The sequence below is a fragment of the Bidens hawaiensis genome, unplaced genomic scaffold (assembly GCF_021521415.1).
Source record: "Bidens hawaiensis isolate Kalapana, Puna unplaced genomic scaffold, B.hawaiensis_p1.1 tig00007310_1, whole genome shotgun sequence".
In the NCBI taxonomy this organism is placed as follows: Eukaryota; Viridiplantae; Streptophyta; class Magnoliopsida; order Asterales; family Asteraceae; genus Bidens; species Bidens hawaiensis.
In genome coordinates, this window is record NW_027491507.1 from 383,690 (window position 1) to 408,971 (window position 25,282).

Below are 25,282 nucleotides of genomic sequence, written 5' to 3' on the forward strand. Positions count from 1 at the left end.
GAGCTACAAGACAGTTTCAGACACGGCTGGTTGAAGACAGGATGGATGTTGCATGTATATGTGAAGTTCAAGTTTGAAGATCACAGTGCAATCGAGTCCTACAACAAAAAGCAAACAGAAGATCATCAGTTAAGAGGAATTCTGTTGGTGCATGTTTTGTAACAGATGATCTTTTGTATTTGTTAGAATTGAGAGCAACGGTCAAAGGGGAGTCTGTTGGTTCATTTTGTGTCCGTCGCTATGCAATTCTAACCAGTGGAGACGCCAAAGGCGACGTTAGAACAACTTCGCCTTAGGCAAAGTTTGAACAACTTCGCCATAGGCGAAGTTAGAATTACTTCGCCTACTGGCCCAAGCCCAAGCCCGCGAAGTTGGTTATCTATATATATATGTGTCTTGTTTAGGATTTAGTATCCACAAAGTCAGAGTGTTTTGTGTTTCAGTTCAATTGTTTAGAGAGAAACCAAGAGGTAGATTCGTGTGGGACGGCCCGAGGTAGAGCTCACCTCGGGTCGGCCATGTTTTGTTTATGTTCGGTATGTAATGTGTTATGGTTATTATATAAAGGATCTGCAGATTCGTTTATTCCATTCGTGTGTTTGTTCGTGTGTTTGTTTATGTGTAATCGTGTTCTTCGTCTTCTACACCATTAAACGAGTCTAGGAGGATTCCGCACTCCTAGATCTCGTGCGGATCTCGTATCGATCAGCGACGCCCCGGGGGGACTTACAAGTGGTATCAGAGCCTTAGGCTCTTATGCTATGGTTCGAGATCTGCGTTTTGGTGTTTCTGGCACGTTTATGATATGTTTTTGGCCGAACAGCCGACGTAGGCGAAGTTATTGGGTTCAGGCGAAGTTGTTGCTAAAATTTTTGGGTTTTGGCGAAGTTAGTAGCCAGGCGAAGTTAAAGCCAGGCGAAGTTAATGAGGGGCGAAGTTGACTTTTAGGCGAAGTTGACTTTTGGGCGAAGTTATAGCCAGGAGAAGTTAATGAGGGCCGAAGTTGACTTTTAGGCGAAGTTGACTTTTGGCGAAGTTAAAAAAAAAATTGTTTGGAGTTTTCGTCTGTATGGCCAGGTGTACACGATTATTGTGAGACCGAAAGTGTTGTTCCGGCAACGAGTGAAACTTGGTATCTCTTGGTCTTACGTGAGAACAAATACGAGTCAACTCTGGATATGGAGTTGAAGCTGTGAATGGGATATTGATTGATACTGGATATTGACACATATTTGGGTGTTTGTGGGCAAAGAAATTGTTGTTGTTCGAGGTTGACCAACTGAAGAAAGTCAAATCGAACTGAAGGTTTCGTCATTACTGGATTGCGGTCAGAGCATATTATTTATGTTATTTTCAAGGCGTTTAAAAGAATTGGACCCTGTTACGATTTTGGAACAAGTTGGATTTAATCGGGAATTAATTTGTTTATGTTCTTGATCGTTATCCATGGTGATTGAAGATGCTTCGGATTAATTAAAGGTCATGTGTGTTAGATTCTGTCAAGGTGGTTTTGTGATGAAATTGATCACTTGATGTTGAGTAGTTGAAGATTGAACCTTATCTTACTATGCAATTCCGACGTGTTGGTGAAGTTGTGGAGGGAGCCCAACTTCACGTGTTTGTGAAGTTAGAAGAACTTCACGTGATTGGTTGAGATAATCAATTAGGAACGGGGATGCATGCATGTCAAAGACCTCGATCGGTATAGTCGGAGGAGCTTACACTGAATGGGAGATCTGATATGGAAGACGCCGGGTGATTGGTAGATTTGTGGAGCTACAAGACAGTTTCAGACACGGCTGGTTGAAGACAGGATGGATGTTGCATGTATATGTGAAGTTCAAGTTTGAAGATCACAGTGCAATCGAGTCCTACAAGAAGAAGCAAACAGAAGATCATCAGTTAAGAGGGATTCTGTTGGTGCATGTTTTGTAACAGATGATCTTTTGTGTTTGTTAGAATTGAGAGCAACGGTCAAAGGGGAGTCTGTTGGTGCATTTTGTGACCGTCGCTATGCAATTCTAACCAACGGAGACGCCATAGGCGACGATAGAACAACTTCGCCTTAGGCGAAGTTAGAACAACTTCGCCATAGGCGAAGTTAGAATTAATTCGCCTACTGGCCCAAGCCCAAGCCCGCGAAGTTGGTTATCTATATATATGTGTGTCTTGTTTAGGATTTAGTATCCACAAAGTCAGGGTGTTTTGTGTTTCAGTTCAATTGTTTAGAGAGAAACCGAGAGGTAGATTCGTGTGGGACGGCCCGAGGTAGAGCTCACCTCGGGTCGGCCATGTTTTGTTTATGTTCGGTATGTAATGTGTTATGGTTGTTATATAAAGGATTTGTAGATTCGTTTATTCCATTCGTGTGTTTGTTCGTGTGTTTGTTTATGTGTAATCGTGTTCTTCGTCTTCTACACCATTAAACGAGTCTAGGAGGATTCCGCACTCCTAGATCTCGTGCGGATCTCGTATCGATCAGCGACGCCCCGGGGGGACTTACAAGTGGTATCAGAGCCTTAGGCTCTTATGCTATGGTTCGAGATCTGCGTTTTGGTGTTTCTGGCACGTTTATGATATGTTTTTGGCCGAACAGCCGCCGTAGGCGAAGTTATTGGGTTCAGGCGAAGTTGTCGCTAAAATTTTAGGGTTTTGGCGAAGTTAGTAGCCAGGCGATGTTAATGAGGGGCGAAGTTGACTTTTAGGCGAAGTTGACTTTTGGGCGAAGTTATAGCCAGGAGAAGTTAATGAGGGGCGAAGTTGACTTTTAGGCGAAGTTGACATTTGGCGAAGTTAAAAAAAAAAAATTGTTGGAGTTTTCGTCTGTATGGCCAGGTGTACACGATTATTGTGAGACCGAAAGTGTTGTTCCGGCAACGAGTGAGACTTGGTATCTCTTGGTCTTACGTGAGAACAAATACGGGTCAACTCTGGATATGGAGTTGAAGCTGTGAATGGGATATTGATTGATACTGGATATTGACACATATTTGGGTGTTTGTGGGCAAAGAAATTGTTGTTGTTCGAGGTTGACCAATTGAAGAAAGTCAAATCGAACTAAAGGTTTTCGTCATTACTCTATTGCGGTTAGAGCATATTATTTATGTTATTTTCAAGGCGTTTAAAAGAATTGGACCCTGTTACGATTTTGGAACAAATTGGATTTAATCGGGAATTAATTTGTTTTTGTTCTTGATCGTTATCCATGGTGATTGAAGATGCTTCGGATTAATTAATGGTCATGTGTGTTAGATTCTGTCAAGGTGGTTTTGTGATGAAATTGATCACTTGATGTTGAGTAGTTGAAGATTGAACCTTATCTTACTATTCAATTCCGATGTGTTGGTGAAGTTGTGGAGGGAGCCCAACTTCACGTGTTGGTGAAGTTAGAAGAACTTCACGTGTTGGTGAAGTTAGAAGAACTTCACGTGATTGGTTGAGATGATCAATTAGGCACGGGGATGCATGCATGTCAAAGACCTCGATCGATATAGTCGGAGGAGCTTACACTGAAGGGGATATCTGATATGGAAGACGCCGGGTGATTGGTAGATTTGTGGAGCTACAAGACAGTTTCAGACACGGCTGGTTGAAGACAGGATGGATGTTGCATGTATATGTGAAGTTCAAGTTTGAAGATCACAGTGCAATCGAGTCCTACAAGAAAAAGCAAACAGAAGATCGTCAGTTAAGAGGGATTCTGTTGGTGCATGTTTTGTAACAGATGATCTTTTGTGTTTGTTAGAATTGAGAGCAACGGTCAAAGGGGAGTCTGTTGGTTCATTTTGTGTCCGTCGCTATGCAATTCTAACCAGCGGAGACGCCATAGGCGACGTTAGAACAACTTCGCCTTAGGCGAAGTTAGAACAACTTCGCCTACTAGCCCAAGCCCAAGCCCGCGAAGTTGGTTATCTATATATATGTGTGTCTTGCTTAGGATTTAGTATCCACAAAGTCAGAGTGTTTTGTGTTTCAGTTCAATTGTTTAGAGAGAAACCGAGAGGTTGATTCGTGTGGGACGGCCCGAGGTAGAGCTCACCTCGAGTCGGCCGTGTTTTGTTTATGTTCTGTATGTAACGTGTTATGGTTATTATATAAAGGATCTGCAGACTCGTTTATTCCATTCGTGTGTTTGTTCGTGTGTTTGTTTATGTGTAATCGTGTTCTTCGTCTTCTACACCATTAAACGAGTCAAGGAGGATTCCGCACTCCTAGACCTCGTGCGGATCTCGTATCGATCAGCGACGCCCCGGGGGGACTTACAAGTGGTATCAGAGCCTTAGGCTCTTATGCTATGGTTCGAGATCTGCGTTTTGGTGTTTCTGGCATGTTTATGATGTGTTTTTGGCCGAACAGCCGCCGTAGGCGAAGTTATTGGGTTCAGGCGAAGTTGTCGCTAAAATTTTAGGGATTTGGCGAAGTTAGTAGCCAGGCGAAGTTAAAGCCAGGCGAAGCTAAAGCCAGGCGAAGTTAATGAGAGGCGAAGTTGACTTTTAGGCGAAGTTGACTTTTGGGCGAAGTTATAGCCAGGCGAAATTAATGAGGGGCGAAGTTGACTTTTAGGCGAAGTTGAGTTTTGGCGAAGTTAAAAAAAATAAAAAATTGTTTGGAGTTTTCGTCTGTATGGCCAGGTGTACACGATTATTGTGAGACCGAAAGTGTTGTTCCGACAACGAGTGAAACTTGGTATCTCTTGGTCTTACGTGAGAACAAATACGGGTCAACTCTGGATACGGAGTTGAAGCTGTGAATGGGATATTGATTGATACTGGATATTGACACATATTTGGGTGTTTGTGGGCAAAAAAATTGTTGTTGTTCGAGGTTGACCAACTGAAGAAAGTCAAATCGAACTAAAGGTTTTCGTCATTACTGGATTGCGGTCAGAGCATATTATTTATGTTATTTTCAAGGCGTTCGAGAATTGGACCCTGTTACGATTTTGGAACAAGTTGGATTTAATCGGGAATTAATTTGTTTATGTTCTTGATCGTTATCCATGGTGATTGAAGATGCTTCGGATTAATTAATGGTCATGTGTGTTAGATTCTGTCAAGGTGGTTTTGTGATGAAATTGATCACTTGATGTTGAGTAGTTGAAGATTGAACCTTATCTTACTATTCAATTCCGACGTGTTGGTGAAGTTGTGGAGGGAGCCCAACTTCACGTGTTGGTGAAGTTAGAAGAACTTCACGTGATTGGTTAGGATTTAGTATCCACAAAGTCAGAGTGTTTTGTGTTTCAGTTCAATTGTTTAGAGAGAAACCGAGAGGTAGATTCGTGTGGGACGGCCCAAGGTAGAGCTCACCTCGGGTCGGCCATGTTTTGTTTATGTTCGGTATGTAATGTGTTATGGTTATTATATAAAAGATCTGCAGATTCGTTTATTCCATTCGTGTGTTTGTTCGTGTGTTTGTTTATGTGTAATCGTGTTCTTCGTCTTCTACACCATTAAACGATTCTAGGAGGATTCCGCACTCCTAGACTACGTGCGGATCTCGTATCGATCAGCGACGCCCCAGGGGGACTTACACTTCATATGGTCGGCGAGCGTGCCATACCAAGCTCTCGGGGCTTGATGTAGACCATATAATGCCTTGTTTAATCGGTAAACACGGTCAGGATAATCAGGATCCTTAAAACCTGGAGGCTGTAAAACAAACACTTCCTCGTGAAGTTCACCATTGAGAAAAGCACTCTTAATATGCATTTGATACACTTTGATATTCTTGTAAGCAGCATATGCCAGGAAGATTCGAATCGACTCTAATCTTGCAATTGGAGCATAAACCTTAGTGTAATCAATACCCTCTTGCTGATGAAAACCTTGCACCACTAAACGTGCTTTGTTTCTCACAATCACCCCACGATCATATTTCTTACACTTATAACCTACTTAGTCGGAATTGCTTTCTTGACTCTAGCAGGTTTGTCAATAAGATCCCAAACACCTAAACGTGCAAATTGTTGTAATTCTTCTTGCATAGCTTCTACCCAAGAAGGATCTTGCAGAGCCACACGAGGAGTTGTAGGCTCAACTTGAGATAGAAAACAAGTAAATTTAGCAACAGTTGCAATTTCAGATGCGTGTAAGTCATTATGAGCACATAAAGCATTATTATCACTTGAAAAGGCAATTTGATGTCGTGTCTGAACCCCTACATTAAGATCTCCAATAATGTTTTCTTGTGGATGGTAATTATGAATCCTAAGAGTAGGATTTTTAGAAACAGCAACGTGTTCAAATAAGTTAGTATAATGTTCACCTAATTCAGGAGATGAAACATTATCATCATTCACAATTGCATTATCATCAGATGAAGACGAAGCAGTATCATAATGAATAGGAGATTCATGATCAGGTTCTTCAGTTGGAGCAACAAATGGAGCTTCAACATAATTGGAACTTGCAAATCTTGGAATTTCCAAATGTTCTTCAAAATAAGCACATACTAAATCTTCATCTGGATGATCGATTGATGGAGTAAATGTATTAAATAAGCTATCGTAGTCAAACATCCAATCGGGACCTTTCCCTTGAGGAGGAGTAGTGTACCGTTGACAGTCCACATGGAACCATTCCTCAACACAACCAGATGTAAAATTATATACCATTTTCTTTGGAGATGCATACCCCAAGAAATAACCTTCGATCGCTTTTTCCTCAAATTTACCCGCATCCTTTTTCAATATTATACAAGGACACCCAAAGGGTTCCAGGTACTTTAAGTTAGGCTTACCATTATTCAATAATTCATAACTGGTCTTCTTGAGTCGTTTAACATTTAGAACCCGATTAAGCGTGTAACAAGCTGTGTTCACCGCCTCATTCCAGAATTGGACAGGAAGCTTAGAATCAGCGAGCATAGTTCTTGCAGCTTCAATCAAAGTTCTATTCATTCGTTCTGCAACACCATTTTGTTGAGGTACATAAGGTGCACTATATTCACGGTGAATTCCTTTTTGGAGACAAAAGAAATCCAATATAGTGTTTTTGAATTCAGTTCCATTATCACTGCGAATTCTCCTCACCATTTGTTTGTAATGTGATTCGATTTTAGTGATAAGGTTTTGTACCAAAACAGGCGTTTGATCCTTTGAACTCATAAATAAGACACATGAGTATCTCGAATAATCGTCAGTCATGACTAGGCAATACCAGTCTCCAGAAATACTCGCACGATTCACTAGACCGAACAAATCCATATGAAGTCGTTCAAGCGGAGTAACAATGGAATTCAATACCTTAGATGAGTGCGTTTTCTTCTTCTGTTTGCCTTTCTTACAAGCAACACAGTGATCAGATAACTTAAAATTCTTTAACGACACCCCCTCTACCAAATCGTTTGCCATTAAATAATTCATCTTTCGAACATGTATGTGACCCATTCTTCAATGCCAAAGTACGGAGTCTTTCTCAGTTGCTTTCAAGAAAAAACACGTTTCGATCGATGTAGATACTTTAGAATTCATATTCAAGACATAAATATCATTTGATCGTGGTGATCACATGACAACCATGTCCTCGGGAATCACATAACCCGGTTTCAGAATAAAACACTCTTTATCTGTAAACACCGTCGTGTATTGCTTATCACAAATTTGCGACACACTTAATAAATTATGATCCACCTTATCACAATAATTAACTTTTTCAAAGGTAATCTTGCCATTCGACACATCACCTTCCTGTGTAATCATACCCCCAGAATTCCCAGCAAACGCCACATAACCCCCTTGAATATTTCTCACGTTTGACAAGAGGTTGAGATTTCCAGTAATATGACGAGAACATCCACTGTCCATGATCTAGTTTTCACCAGAAATGGTCTTGGATGAACCCTACACACAAAAGAAAATGATTAGTTCAAAAATGCAGCCCAGGCCTCAGTCTTGGGCACCTTTTGGTTTTCTTGAGAATAGTTAACTTTAGCTGCATTGAATTGTTGTTCAGCAACTTGGGAATAAGTTACAGGCTTTCTAGACTTTCGTCTTAAGTAAGCGGCTTGAACTATATTTGAATTTTCATTCTTGCATAGTGGTTCAATAGGAATAAACTTAGGTTTGACAGAACCATGAGTTTCATTCATATGAATCACTTTTCGAGGATGTACATCTAAAAACATGATATGAGTATCATCAGCATACGACACTGGTCGTTTCATAATCTCCTTTACTACAGGAACCGGCTTAGAATGGTCCTTGACAAAAGGGAGAAGATTCTGATGGATATTCTGGCTACAATTTCTTACAACATGACCATGTTTACCACAAAGAAAGCAACTTCGCATGTCTACACGATGATGTTGAGAAGTAATTGGAACGAATGAAGCAGAATTTTGATGATGACTCACATTTTTGGTCATGCTCTTAGCGACCTCATCAGATAATTCAGATTTCTTTTTCAAGTAAAAATCTAAATTAGAACAGTTCGAAAAACTTTTCAACGTGTCAGTTCCGGTAGATTTTACAAATTTAACTTGTTTAGCTTGTTTTAAAACTTGCTTTTCTCTTGTCATCGAATCTGATGAAATTGATGTTTTCGCTTGAGCATATCGACGTTCAAGTTCACAAACCTTGGAAGTTTCATTGTAAAACACATTCTCAATCAGTTCAGGTTTAATGATACTAGAGGAATGTCTTTTTCAGTGAACATCGTATTCATCCCCTTTAACTTAAACACACGAGCAGATGACGGCTTAAGTGCATTAGGATTTATAAAACGCAACAAATCCTCATCAGAAATTTTGGGTTTTTCTAGTTTCTTAGCCTTCACCGGTTTGGCAAAAACATCTTGCTTCATCTTAGTTGTGTGCGAACCATACACAGCCTCCTCAAATTCTTGAGGTTCACACAGTGGTGATTAGAACTTGGAATGTTCTTGTTCTTGTGTATAATCTCAGGTTCAAACACATCCTCGATGATAACTTTGTCAACATTTTCAACAAAAACTTTGTTACTTTGAACATGAGGTTTCTGAGAAACAAACTGGGTTTTAACAGTTTCAGATTTACTTCGTATAGAATTTTCTGAAATCACAGGCTTTTTAGGGATAACATCTTCTTCAGTTGGAGCAAAAGGATTAATTTTATAAATGGTGGTGGAATTTCAACAAAACCTATCCCTTTCTTTGAATCCTTTTGTTTTCCAGAAACTTTAATAATTTCATTCAACAAAAACGAGGAGTTTTGAAATTTACCCAATTTGTTCTTCAACTCAAGAACCTCATTTTCAAGTTCGGTTATTTTCGAACGATGTTTCAAGATTTCTTGAAACTTTTGGTCATTGATTGTCATTTTCACAGATAACTCTGCTTTAAGATCATGATTGCTTATAGTCAAACCCTTAATTTTCTCCCTTGAATTTATTTGAGAAGTTAAGGATTGCCTTTAAGTATCTTTTAAGGACACAATCTCTTTTAGCAAATTATCATTTTGGAGTTTTAATGAATCAATTTTAGATTTGTTATAATCACAGTCAACACATGACAATTTAGAATATGAATTACTAACCTCTCTTTGTTTGGCCATGCAAGCAGATGTAGCAGAATCACTGATCTTAGCCATACAAGCAAAGCTAGTTGGAAGCTTTACACTTTGATTATCAGATTCAGACTCAGTTTCAGCATAAGAAGAAACTTCACTTCCACTTATATCTTGTGTGTATTCAGGAAAATCAAACATAGCTAGATTAGCTTGATTATCATTACACAGTAGTCGCTGTGACCAATCACCTCCATCAGCTAACACTGCATGTGATCCAGAAGTAGATGGTTTCTTTTCAGTATCATTGACTTGTAGTGTAGAAGAGTTTTGATTTTGACCATGAGGACCATTATACTCCTTCTTTGGCTTGTCACATTCTTTCGCAAAGTGTCCGAATTCTTGACAATTATAACACTTTACCTTCAACTTGTCAAAACCCAACTTCTTATTCAGAGCAGGAAGATCTTTTCCGGTTCTTTGCATGAATCTTTTTACCTTACGAACAATCATTTCCATGTTCCACTTTAAATCCATAAGCTCGAGATCATCGGGATCAATTTGATCATAATCTTCATCGGTTAAAACACTAGTTGCAATCTTGCTACTCACCAAATTCTCATAAGAAGACATAAAGGCAGACAAAAATGCAAAGTTTTGTTCAGCCTCCTTTATGTTTACATTAGTTTGAGATGAGAATTGACTTGTAGATGATGAAGTTCCCGATCCTCCAGATGAACCAGAGATACCAGAAGATCCAGTATTTCCAGCTGTGTAGAAACAGGCTCGTGGATCACTATACATTGTAGTAGCATTCTCACTTGCAGCTTGAGTAAGAAAAGCAGTCAGTGGAGAAATAGTTGAACTTAGAGGCATACTACCACCATAGAAAGAAGGATCTTGACTTTCCTTAGAAGATTTCTGACACTTGAGATCATATTCCTTAGCCTTAATATTTTGTAGGAATTCAATAGCAGTCAAATCTTCATTCAAGAAATAATTATTCTCCTTGAGAACCATTAAGAACGTGGAATAAGAACTTGGAAGTACACTCTTAATAGTATCAATCTTATCCCTCTCAGAGACATCTAATTTCATCTTGTCCATCTCAGCAATCAATTGATTGAATCCCGTAGTCATTTCTTCAATCGTCTCATCTTTCAATAAATTAAAGTTTCTGAATTGAAACTTAAGCGTCACCTTTTTGCTTTCAGCCGTGTTACCCATACTTCTCATTCGAATATGTTGAAACAAAGAAGCACATATTTTTATACTACCCACTTGGTGAAAAATATTCTCAGGCAAAGCCATGGTTAGAGTAGAATAAGCTTTTGTCTCGATCTCTAGTGCTTTCTTTTCTTCAACTGAATATTGAGAAATGGCTTTAGGTGTATAACCTATAGTCTCATCTCCAATCATAGGTACAGTATAGACTTCATCTAAGCAGTATGAACAATCAGGATGAACTGATCCTAAATGGGCACGAAACCGAGGTTCCCACTTGGTAAAGTCACTGAACTTCGTTAATCTTGGACATTTCTAATGTGAACCTATCTTGGTATCAAGTTGCAACATTTGTTGCATCAACATGTTTTGAGACGCTAATGCATACATACCGGCCATCTTTGACAAGTTTCAAAAATTAAAAGTGTAACGAATTAAACAGTGAATAAGTTTAACGAACTGTGAACAGTATTGGCGAACTGTGAATAGTAAAATAACGAATCAACTCTTAACGAAGTTAAGATTGATCAAAAAATGAATCAATCAACGAACCAAAAAGGTTAACGAACCAGAACTTCAAACTAATGAATTGACTAAGCGAATTACAAAGTATCCACTTAGCGAATTAAATGATAATCAGTAACGAATCACCAGGAAAAACTTAGCGAAATGAAATAACGAATCAGCTACAGTTGATAGCGAATCAACTATAATGAATCAGGTTGTTACAACCGTTTGTAACAAACTCTGACACCTTATGCCACGTGGCATAGGTTTTTATGACACAAATCTTAACGTGGACGCGTGTCACACGAATCAGTTAATTTAATTAACGAAGCAGATGACACGAATTAACAAATGTTACGGACTGGTTAGCGAATCGCTTGAAAGTTATAACGAATCAACTAATTCAGATAACGAATCAAGATGAATCATATAACGAATCAATGTAACGAATCATATTCATCTAAGTCTTCAAATCTTCATCAACAATTTCCAGAAATCTGGAAATGATTAACACCAAAAAACCAGAAACCAAACACCTTAAATCCGTAATACTCTATCAATTCGTAACCAAAAACCACAAATCAACTACTAACATACTCGTAACACAATCGCGAAATCAATACACCAAACCTCGAGACCAAACATTTCCGATTACCAATCCAATTTTACCAAAACATAACCCCTGTTTCGGACTTAAACCAAAACCAAAACCAATCCACACAAAAACAACCCAAAACTCAATTCCAATTCACAGAACCATTACAATACCTTAACCAACATAGATTCAAACCAATTCGTTCATACTTCAATCAATTCAACTCAAATTTGATTCAAATTGACTTAAACAGAAAGCTAACAAAAACAAAAACTAATTAAACACTAAATCAAGTGTAATTGAGCTCCAATGGCTCTGATACCACTTGTTGGAACCCGATTCGTTCGTATCAATCTAATAACTATAACACTAACAGATCTCAGATCTGTGGTAATCCGATTAATATGTTTATAGATCTAGCTCATAATTAACATTGATTCAGTGTTGTATGCACGTATGTATTATCACTATGTATGTAATAGTAATCGTATAATATTAGGATGAAGATCAGAGAGCGATTGGACAGGGTTTCGATAATTAACTCTCCAAACTTTTTATTATCAGTGAACAGTGTTCACTATATATAGAAGATAGGTCTGGTTCACTAACATCCCCTGCGAACCAGACGCTACTTTGTTACATACATTAATTACACGAAACACCCCCTGATTCGTTAACATCCCCTAACGAATCAGGAGGGAATACACTTAATGTCTTAGTTCGCTAACATCCCCTAGCGAACTAGACTTAACTTATAACGAACTAGATAATAATTTAACTAATTATTACATTAAATAATAAACAATACGTTAACGACAATTACAAAGACTCAAGACGCAAAACCGTGCACTAACACCAAGAACTGAACAAACTCTTGGGACTTCCACATCTCAGGGGGAGTCTTCTGGTCCATCAGGCGGTACAGGTGGTGAGAATGTAGTGGTTGTAGATGATGATGAGTCAGTTAATGATGTATTAATAGTGGAAGAGATTGAAAAGATTGGAGAATAGATAGAGATTGATAGTGAGTTAGAAGAAGGGGAGATTGTTGATGATGGTGTAGAGCATGATATTCCAAATGTTGATAAGGTGAACTTGAGTCAATATGAAAGTGTGCCAGATGAGTCTTAGTGGGAAGAACATCCTAGATGGAAAGAAGGATGTGCTCAGTGGTTCGTCAAGACAAAGAAGCCTGCGGTACCAACAATGTTTAAGAAGAGTTACAATATCAAGGGCTATGCTTAGTCAAAGAAAGGTATCATTTGCTGGTTGCATGACGAACAGTTGAAGTTGTTTGTGATAAAGCGGTATAATGGGATTCAGTACTTCAAGAAGGCTTTGAGATCGCTCAACACATTGCCTGAGTGTAAAGTGAAAGATTTGGCACATTTGAGATTGATTAATCGAAGTGATGACAACTTTGCAAGATGGGTTGGAAGGATTTTGTGGAAAGAGAGTGTGAAAGAGAAAAAGTTTGAGTTATTGAAGCCACAGAAAGGGAAGTTGGTCGAAGACAAGGAAAGAGGAATGAGGGCTGATGGTAAGCCTTGGATGGTGATGAAATACAAGCCGATTCGATGCTTGAAAGAGGTTCCGATGAAGATGATGCCCAAGAATGTGTTGAAGGATCTCAAGTGGTGGTACGTGGATTGTCAAACTGCTGAGGCTGTTATGGAAGATGAGGATGAACAGGAGATTCTGAGAGTGTATGATCCCATGCACTTGGTTAATTTGTCTCAAGATGATTTGCAGGTACTCAATGATAAGAAGATATTCTACATTCCTGTGTGGAAGGAAGAAGCTAAGAAGTACCAGAGGGTGGTCTCTGTCTGCGTAAGACAGGGCGTTCATGCTTGAAGACGAGTGGTAGGAGATTTTTGGATTACAAGACACGAGAAAGAAGATAGAGATATGAAGCTACTGCCAATGGGGAGTCTGTTGGTGCATAATGCCAGTAGTTCAATACCTCATGTTTATTTGTGTCTGTAATCGTTAAACTGTTTGTTTTGTGTTGATTATTGTTTCTTATATGTTCGCTGTGCTTTAGGTGAAATTGAAGGCAGCGAAGTTATGATAACTTCGCCAAGTATGTTAGGCGAAGTTGTCGAGCTTTATAAACTCTTAACTTCGGCCGTTTTGGTAGTGTTGTGGAACGATTTGTTTGTGTGATTCTTTGAATCACGTGTTTGTTCTTGCAATATATCAAGTATCATCTTATATTCTCGTGTGTTTACTTATATTCAACGTATTAATCGTCTTAATACTCGTATCGTATACGTGGGGATTCCGCACCCTCGTGTTACGAGATACTCCTGTGTAGATCCGGCTGGGAACCTACAACTGTTCGGTGATCAACCTGTGACAACTGCCCAATCCGACCCGACCCAGGTACCCGTTTTCGAATCCGATTCTTTTTTTTTATGATTTAAAATTTGATTATTAATCTTCGTAAATTTAACATTAAATAAATTATATATATATACATATTATTTTTATATTACTTACTAATAATAATAATTTCCTTCCCGCCGTCCCGCCTCTTTCTCTTTCTTGTCGCCGTCCCGCCCCTTTGCTTAACCCTTGAGCCTGAAACCCCTTTTTCTCTTAACTCTTTGCTTGTCCTTTGGTTCTTCCCGCCTTTCTGAAGCTCAAGCAATTGTTGTGCGAAGCTCCTGTTCTAACTTTACCAGAGGGTAATGATGATTTTGTCGTGTATTGTGATGCCTCCAACCAAGGTCTCGGTTGTGTACTTATGCAACGAGGCAAGGTTATCGCTTACGCGTCAAGGCAACTCAAGATTCATGAAAAGAATTATACGACTCACGATCTCGAACTTGGTGCAGTTGTATTTGCCTTGAAAATCTGGAGACACTACCTCTATGGTACTAAGTGTATCCTTTACACCGACCATAAAAGCCTTCAGCACATTTTTGATCAAAAGGAACTTAACATGAGACAACGCCGATGGAACGAACTCATCAGCGATTACGATTGTGAGATCCGATATCACCCTGGAAAGGCTAATGTGGTAGCCGATGCGCTCAGCCGTAAACCCAGCCAACTTAACTGTATCTTGCCACGCACGCAGCTTCACTTCGCGCCGATTCAAAGCAATCTTGAATCACGCATTCGTGACGCGCAGCGCGCATCCATCAGCAATGGCAACCTTCGCTCCGAGTTAGCGTGTGGCGCGGAAGCGCATTTTGTCCCTAATCTGAGTGGAATTCTCTGCTATCTCAATCGCATCTGGATTCCCAATGATGAGAATCTTCGCACTGTCCTCCTGAGTGAAGCGCACAAATCTCGGTATTCCGTTCATCCTGGTGCTGACAAAATGTACAAAGATTTGCGCCTTTCTTTTTGGTGGCCTGGTATGAAAAAGGATATTGATGTGTTCGTAGCTAAATGCCTAACTTGTTCTAAGGTAAAAGCTGAACATCAACGCCCATCTGGTTTGCTCGAACAACCTGAAATTCCTACGTGGAAATGGGAAAGTATAGCAATGGACTTTATCACCAAGTTACCCTTGACCGCAAGCAAACATGATAGCATTTGGGTAATAGTGGATCGATTGACCAAGTCTGCCCACTTTCTGCCCATTCGTGAAACCTACCGTGTTGAACAACTTGCGCATCTTTATGTCAAGGAAATTGTCTGCCGTCATGGTACTCCCTTGAGCATCATATCCGATCGCGATGGCCGTTTTATATCTCGCTTTTGGAAATCTCTCCAATCTGCGTTAGGAACTCGTTTGGACATGAGTACTGCATATCATCCTCAGACTGACGGACAGTCTGAGCGAACCATCCAAACCCTTGAGGATATGCTTCGATCTTGTGTTCTTGATTTTGGAGGTAATTGGGATTCACACTTACCTCTGATTGAGTTCTCTTATAATAACAGCTATCATTCCAGCATCGGTATGGCCCCATTTGAAGCACTTTACGGTCGAAAGTGCCGTTCACCGATTTGTTGGAACGAAGTGGGTGAAGTTCAAATCACAGGACCCGAACTAGTTCAAGAGACATCCGATAAAATCGCCAAGATCCGTGATTATCTGCTGACTGCCAGAAGCCGACAGAAGAGTTACGCAGATCGCAGGTGGAAGCCTCTCGAATTTCTAGTTGGTGATCTTGTTCTCCTCAAAGTGTCACCCTGGAAGGGCGTTGTCCGCTTTGGGAAGAAAGGTAAGCATGCGCCTCGTTATGTTGGTCCATTCAAGATTCTCGCGAGGGTGGGAAAAGTTGCCTACAAGCTAGACCTGCCGCCCGCGCTCAGCAATGTGCATCCAACTTTCCATGTATCCAATCTCAAGAAATGTTTAGCTGACGAGAACCTCCACATACCACTTGATGAAGTTCAAGTTGATGAGTCTATGCATTTCGTTGAGAAGCCTGTTGAGATTATGGATCGTGAGGTAAAGCAAACCAAGCGCAGTCGCATCCCTATTGTTAAAGTTCGTTGGCAGTCCAAGCGCGGAGCCGAGTTCACTTGGGAAAGGGAAGATCAGATGAAAATCAAGTACCCGTACCTTTTCTCTGCGCAACCTACTTCAAGTTAAATTTCGGGACGAAATTTCTTAAAGTAGGGGAGACTGTGACAACTGCCCAATCCGACCCGACCCAGGTACCCGTTTTCGAATCCGATTCTTTTTTTTTATGATTTAAAATTTGATTATTAATCTTCGTAAATTTAACATTAAATAAATTATATATATATATACATATTATTTTTATATTACTTACTAATAATAATAATTTCCTTCCCGCCGTCCCACCTCTTTCTCTTTCTTGTCGCCGTCCCGCCCCTCTGCTTAACCCTTGAGCCTGAAACCCCTTTTTCTCTTAACTCTTTGCTTGTCCTTTGGTTCTTCCCGCCTAAGGATGTCTGCGCAGCTCCACGCGCCAGACTCCTTACAAGGAAGCCTGCGTGAAGACCGGTTGTTCCTGCGATACGCGAGGCGAACTGTTCTCGCAGCGCGCTAAGAATTTTAGTTCTTCTCGCAGCGCGCTAAGAACGGTAGTTCTTCCCGCGACGCGCTAAGAATTGTAGTTCTTCTCGCAGCGCGCTAAGAATGGTAGTTCTTCCCGCGGCGCGCTAAGGATTTTAGTTCTTCCCGCGGCGCGCTAAGGATTGTCCTCTGTCTGCCTTCGCCCTCGCGCGTGCGCTCGAATCTTCTCGCGCTAAACCTTAAGCCTTTTCTTCAGTTTAGGTCAGCCTGCATTCTTTTGTAATATCTTATCTTTTGTTTGAGCACTTTAGGTCAGTTCCGACATCTGTCCGAAAAGCCACTTTCGGCGCAGCATGCGCACCAATCCTATTGGTTGACAGAAAAAGTGACTGACATAATCTTTTGAAATCTTCTTTTGCATGTCTTGAACAGTGTTTTATCTGACTCCTCCCATGCTTTATTCTGTAACCTGTCAGCCCTTTTTCCTGTTCCCCTGCAGCTGCCGGCATATCTTTCCATATCTTTTGCTTTTGTTTTCTTGTGCTTTTTAATATCTTTTGTTTGATTTGTTTAGATCTTTTCCTCTTTTCTAGGGATTGTGTTCCCTAGGGTTTGCCTATAAATTAAGCTATTTTCTTAACACTTCACACACTACACTTAAACTCTCCCCAAACCTCCCTCCCTTTGCTCTCTGCCGTTGTTCCTCAGCCGCCTCCACTCTCTTTGCCTCCGTCTTCTCTTCTGTTCTGCCCAGATCTCGGTAAATATATATATTATATAAATTTTGTTTAAGTAACTTGCATATATTCAAGACATAAAAACCAATCGTTAAACCAATAACCTCTTATTTATAGGTTAACTTGTGCTTATTTAAAAGTTGGTTCTTGCATTATCTTTCAACACACCTTTTTCAGGTGAGTAATCTCGTACCTAATCCCTTTCTATTTTTAATGTTTTGGGATGTTCATGTGTTCGTACAAACTTGAGTCTTAAACTTGTTTATAAACTTTTGTCGCGCAAAACCCCATGTGTTATGGACGTAGACTTGGCTGTTTATTTGTATGTGTGGATCATTAACCGTCTTGTCGGCCTATTCCGCAGTTTTCATGGATCCATTAGATGAACACGGGAGAACTATCGTTTATGATTTCTCTTTTGTTTACACTTGCACAGTTTTCTTGTTTTTGTGCTCAATTGGGAGCACGGATTGAACTATGAGCTATGATCTAAGGCTTGATCACAATCTGATTACACCCTTGTTGAACACCAGTTATACACATGATGCGCGCAGTTATTGTTATCTATTTATATCTATTAAACTTGATTTCTCACCGACACGCAAGTGTTGACGTTTTATTTTAACACATGTTCAGGTTTGCTGTAGCTGTTTCTGGAAGCTTGAGGACACATAGGATGTTTTCTTTTTGTTTGGACCTAGATTAAAATGTAACAAGACATATTATGTTATTTGAATATTTTAAGTTATGATATGATTTATGTTACTTTATGTCATGTTCTGCGCGTGCGCAAGGAAATGTATTTATTAAATATTGACACCCAAATAGTGTCGCGAGTAATGAAACAATACGTGGCGCCCCGATGTATAATCCGCCATCGGTCGGGGTGTTACAGATTGGTATCAGAGCTCCGTGACTTTAGGATAGGTGGTTAGACGTAACGACCTAGAATACCTAAGAGTCCCTTCTCGCGCATGAGAAATATCTCTTGTTTGCGCGCTAATTGTTATTTACTCGATATTTATAAAATATGCTGGCGCCTACGCAGCACTTGATTTCATGTTTTATTCGCGATCTTTCGATTTTTATTAAATTTCAATTTATTTCTTTACTTGCATATTCGTTTGTTGTGGAGATTGAAAATCCGAGAAGTCATGGTGGTACATGAATAGTTGATTTTCAATTACCATTAACTTTATGTTTTAAATTGAAGATTTGAAAAGTCATGGTGATACATGAATTGTCAATCTCCAATATTCATTTACTCGATATTTTTAAATTGAGAATTCGGAAAGTCATGGTGATACATGAATTGTCGATTTCCAATTCGAATTCATTACCTGTATTAAGTTTGCATTTGAATTTATATTTTACTTCCAAATTTGATAGCATTTAACTTCACGAGACAAGCTTTACGACGATATACTTTGCGCTAAAACGATTTCCTATACCAGGATATTAACAAAAACTAAAACTTTTATAGAATGCCTCCGCTATCAGCTCGTTATCAGAGGAGAGAGGCTGCGCGCAGGCGTAGACAGCAACGTTCCCAGGAAATGGCCGCCGCGATAGCACAAGCCTTAAACCAAACTAATACCAACCCCTCCGGATACAATATTAAATCCTTTAATGCGGGTAACCCTCCGAAATTCACCGGACTTGAAGGAGCCACCGTAATGCTCCAGTGGCTCGAGAAAATTGAAAACACTTTCCTCCATACCCAATGCCCTCCAGACCGACGAACCTTATACGCCTTAAGTGTCCTAGAATCAAGGGCGCTTACATGGTGGAACGGAGTAGCTCATGCGCGTGGCGCAGAGGCTGCTTCTAGCATGCTTTGGGAGGAATTCAAGGAAATCTTGACGCGAGAGTTCTGCCCTCCCAACGAAGTAAAGCGCCTGGAGGAAGAGTTTTGGAACCTGAAACAGTACAGTGGCGAAGCGCGCGAGTACGCGACGCGCTTCCATGAATTAAGCTTGCTTGTCCCACACCTAGTTACCCCTTCCCGCCGAGCCATCGAGAAGTTCCTTGGGGGTCTCCCCATGGAAATCCAAGATTCTGTATGGGCCAGGAACCCACTAACCCTCTCTGACGCCATCGAGTTGGCCGCTGTGCTCAGCGACAACCATGTCAGGGCAGGAACTCTGTTCCTGCGGGGAGCCGAAAAGACCAAACCCACCAAGACTGTCCCAGAACCAACAGAAACCAAACCAGAACCCTCAACCCATAACAACCTCAAACGTAGGCGCAGACCCAATCATCAAGCCTATGCGCTTACCAACCCGCCCATTGTCCAGCAACCCACCTACCAACCTCCAGTTTACGCGCCTAACCCATTGTCGACCAACCCAACACCTCCTGTAGTCCACAACTATGCCTTAACCAATCCAGCACTCCCTGCCCCGTCAACAAAGAAACCCTACACAGGAAACCAACCCTTTTGTCCAACCTGTAGACTTCACCACCCACCTCAAGTCCCGTGTCGACAATGTAACCGATGTGGCCGTATTGGTCACACTGCTGAGAACTGTAGAGTCCTTCCCGCCAACCCAATCGCGCAAACACCACCAACCTACCTGCAGAACCCACAACCAACATACCCTAATCCACGACCCAGGTCGTGCTATAACTGCGGTGATCCCAGTCATTTCCGGAACGCGTGCCCGAGACTACAAGTTCAGATTACGCAAGCGAACCCAGTTAACCAAATTTCAAACCAAGTGACGCGCGGCCGAGCTTTTAATATAACCGCGCACCAAGCGCAAGCGAATAATGACGTGGTTAATGGTACATTTTTACTTAACGGACAATATGCATCCATACTTTTTGATACTGGCGCCGATAGAAGTTTTATTTCTCGCGCATTTGAGCAGAAACTTGCGCGACCGCGCATAAACTTAAACGAAAACTTTTCAGTTGAATTGGCTAATGGTGAAACTATTTTAATAAACTCCGTGATCAAAGATTGCACGCTTAACCTTAACGAAAACGATTTTCTAATCGACCTCATTCCTATGCCTCTTGGAAGTTTTGATGTGATTATCGGTATGGACTGGCTCTCGCAAAATCGCGCCGAAGTAATCTGCGCCAAGAAGTTGATTCGCATTCCTCGGGAAAATGGTGAAAATCTGCATATCTACGGCGAAAAACCCTCTAACGGTCTTAAACTTATGTTATGCACTGAAGCCCGAAGACTTTTGCGGAAGAAATGTGTTGCATTCTTAGCCCATGTGGTCAAACCCGATGAAGGAAAGAAGAAGCTTCGCGAAATCCCTATCGTGCGTGACTTTCCTGAAGTCTTTCCCGATGATCTTTCTGGTTTACCTCCCGCTCGGGAAGTCGAGTTTCGTGTTGATCTTGTCCCTGGCGCATCCCCCGTAGCCAAATCTCCTTATCGTCTTGCACCCGCTGAAATGCAAGAATTAGCAAGTCAACTCCAAGAGTTGACCGCTAAAGGATTCATTCGCCCTAGCTCTTCGCCCTGGGGTGCTCCGGTGTTGTTCGTTAAAAAGAAAGATGGTACGTTTCGCATGTGTATTGATTACCGCGAGCTGAACAAGCTCACCATTAAGAACCGGTATCCCTTACCGCGTATTGACGACCTCTTTGATCAACTCCAAGGTGCCTCTTGTTTCTCCAAGATCGATCTCCGTTCTGGCTATCACCAGTTGCGTATCCGCGAAGAAGATATTCCTAAGACTGCTTTTCGAACCCGCTATGGCCATTTTGAATTCTTGGTCATGTCCTTCGGTTTAACCAACGCACCCGCCGTTTTCATGGATCTAATGAATCGGGTGTGTAGGCCTTTCTTGGATAAATTCGTGATCGTGTTCATCGATGATGTTCTGGTATACTCTAAAACCAAGGCTGAGCATGAACAACATCTTCGGTTGGTGTTGCAAAAGCTTCGAACCGAGCAACTCTTTGCCAAACTCTCCAAGTGTGAGTTTTGGTCGGATGAAGTACAGTTTCTTGGTCATGTTGTAAACAAGATGGGTATTCATGTCGACCCATCCAAGATTGAAGCAATCAAGAACTGGATTACACCGTCCACTCCTACCGAAATCCGTTCCTTTTTGGGCTTAGCTGGCTACTACCGGCGATTTATTTCGAACTTCTCAAAGATCGCTTTGCCTTTAACAGCTTTAACGCACAAAGGCAAACCGTATATTTGGGGCTCGAAGCAAGAAGAAGCCTTTCTGAAGCTCAAGCAATTGTTGTGCGAAGCTCCTGTTCTAACTTTACCAGAGGGTAATGATGATTTTGTCGTGTATTGTGATGCCTCCAACCAAGGTCTCGGTTGTGTACTTATGCAACGAGGCAAGGTTATCGCTTACGCGTCAAGGCAACTCAAGATTCACGAAAAGAATTATACGACTCACGATCTCGAACTTGGTGCAGTTGTATTTGCCTTGAAAATCTGGAGACACTACCTCTATGGTACTAAGTGTATCCTTTACACCGACCATAAAAGCCTTCAGCACATTTTTGATCAAAAGGAACTTAACATGAGACAACGCCGATGGAACGAACTCATCAGCGATTACGATTGTGAGATCCGATATCACCCTGGAAAGGCTAATGTGGTAGCCGATGCGCTCAGCCGTAAACCCAGCCAACTTAACTGTATCTTGCCACGCACGCAGCTTCACTTCGCGCCGATTCAAAGCAATCTTGAATCACGCATTCGTGACGCGCAGCGCGCATCCATCAGCAATGGCAACCTTCGCTCCGAGTTAGCGTGTGGCGCGGAAGCGCATTTTGTCCCTAATCTGAGTGGAATTCTCTGCTATCTCAATCGCATCTGGATTCCCAATGATGAGAATCTTCGCACTGTCCTCCTGAGTGAAGCGCACAAATCTCGGTATTCCGTTCATCCTGGTGCTGACAAAATGTACAAAGATTTGCGCCTTTCTTTTTGGTGGCCTGGTATGAAAAAGGATATTGATGTGTTCGTAGCTAAATGCCTAACTTGTTCTAAGGTAAAAGCTGAACATCAACGCCCATCTGGTTTGCTCGAACAACCTGAAATTCCTACGTGGAAATGGGAAAGTATAGCAATGGACTTTATCACCAAGTTACCCTTGACCGCAAGCAAACATGATAGCATTTGGGTAATAGTGGATCGATTGACCAAGTCTGCCCACTTTCTGCCCATTCGTGAAACCTACCGTGTTGAACAACTTGCGCATCTTTATGTCAAGGAAATTGTCTGCCGTCATGGTACTCCCTTGAGCATCATATCCGATCGCGATGGCCGTTTTATATCTCGCTTTTGGAAATCTCTCCAATCTGCGTTAGGAACTCGTTTGGACATGAGTACTGCATATCATCCTCAGACTGACGGACAGTCTGAGCGAACCATCCAAACCCTTGAGGATATGCTTCGATCTTGTGTTCTTGATTTTGGAGGTAATTGGGATTCACACTTACCTCTGATTGAGTTCTCTTATAATAACAGCTATCATTCCAGCATCGGTATGGCCCCATTTGAAGCACTTTACGGTCGAAAGTGCCGTTCACCGATTTGTTGGAACGAAGTGGGTGAAGTTCAAATCACAGGACCCGAACTAGTTCAAGAGACATCCGATAAAATCGCCAAGATCCGTGATTATCTGCTGACTGCCAGAAGCCGACAGAAGAGTTACGCAGATCGCAGGCGGAAGCCTCTCGAATTTCTAGTTGGTGATCTTGTTCTCCTCAAAGTGTCGCCCTGGAAGGGTGTTGTCCGCTTTGGGAAGAAAGGTAAGCATGCGCCTCGTTATGTTGGTCCATTCAAGATTCTCGCGAGGGTGGGAAAAGTTGCCTACAAGCTAGACCTGCCGCCCGCGCTCAGCAATGTGCATCCAACTTTCCATGTATCCAATCTCAAGAAATGTTTAGCTGACGAGAACCTCCACATACCACTTGATGAAGTTCAAGTTGATGAGTCTATGCATTTCGTTGAGAAGCCTGTTGAGATTATGGATCGTGAGGTAAAGCAAACCAAGCGCAGTCGCATCCCTATTGTTAAAGTTCGTTGGCAGTCCAAGCGCGGAGCCGAGTTCACTTGGGAAAGGGAAGATCAGATGAAAATCAAGTACCCGTACCTTTTCTCTGCGCAACCTACTTCGAGTTAAATTTCGGGACGAAATTTCTTAAAGTAGGGGAGACTGTGACAACTGCCCAATCCGACCCGACCCAGGTACCCGTTTTCGAATCCGATTCTTTTTTTTTATGATTTAAAATTTGATTATTAATCTTCGTAAATTTAACATTAAATAAATTATATATATATACATATTATTTTTATATTACTTACTAATAATAATAATTTCCTTCCCGCCGTCCCGCCTCTTTCTCTTTCTTGTCGCCGTCCCGCCCCTCTGCTTAACCCTTGAGCCTGAAACCCCTTTTTCTCTTAACTCTTTGCTTGTCCTTTGGTTCTTCCCGCCTAAGGATGTCTGCGCAGCTCCACGCGCCAGACTCCTTACAAGGAAGCCTGCGTGAAGACCGGTTGTTCCTGCGATACGCGAGGCGAACTGTTCTCGCAGCGCGCTAAGAATTTTAGTTCTTCTCGCAGCGCGCTAAGAACGGTAGTTCTTCCCGCGACGCGCTAAGAATTGTAGTTCTTCTCGCAGCGCGCTAAGAATGGTAGTTCTTCCCGCGGCGCGCTAAGGATTTTAGTTCTTCCCGCGGCGCGCTAAGGATTGTCCTCTGTCTGCCTTCGCCCTCGCGCGTGCGCTCGAATCTTCTCGCGCTAAACCTTTAGCCTTTTCTTCAGTTTAGGTCAGCCTGCATTCTTTTGTAATATCTTATCTTTTGTTTGAGCACTTTAGGTCAGTTCCGACATCTGTCCGAAAAGCCACTTTCGGCGCAGCATGCGCACCAATCCTATTGGTTGACAGAAAAAGTGACTGACATAATCTTTTGAAATCTTCTTTTGCATGTCTTGAAAAGTGTTTTATCTGACTCCTCCCATGCTTTATTCTGTAACCTGTCAGCCCTTTTTCCTGTTCCCCTGCAGCTGCCGGCATATCTTTCCATATCTTTTGCTTTTGTTTTCTTGTGCTTTTTAATATATTTTGTTTGATTTGTTTAGATCTTTTCCTCTTTTCTAGGGATTGTGTTCCCTAGGGTTTGCCTATAAATTAAGCTATTTTCTTAACACTTCACACACTACACTTAAACTCTCCCCAAACCTCCCTCCCTTTGCTCTCTGCCGTTGTTCCTCAGCCGCCTCCACTCTCTTTGCCTCCGTCTTCTCTTCTGTTCTGCCCAGATCTCGGTAAATATATATATTATATAAATTTTGTTTAAGTAACTTGCATATATTCAAGACATAAAAACCAATCGTTAAACCAATAACCTCTTATTTATAGGTTAACTTGTGCTTATTTAAAAGTTGGTTCTTGCATTATCTTTCAACACACCTTTTTCAGGTGAGTAATCTCGTACCTAATCCCTTTCTATTTTTAATGTTTTGGGATGTTCATGTGTTCGTACAAACTTGAGTCTTAAACTTGTTTATAAACTTTTGTCGCGCAAAACCCCATGTGTTATGGACGTAGACTTGGCTGTTTATTTGTATGTGTGGATCATTAACCGTCTTGTCGGCCTATTCCGCAGTTTTCATGGATCCATTAGATGAACACGGGAGAACTATCGTTTATGATTTCTCTTTTGTTTACACTTGCACAGTTTTCTTGTTTTTGTGCTCAATTGGGAGCACGGATTGAACTATGAGCTATGATCTAAGGCTTGATCACAATCTGATTACACCCTTGTTGAACACCAGTTATACAC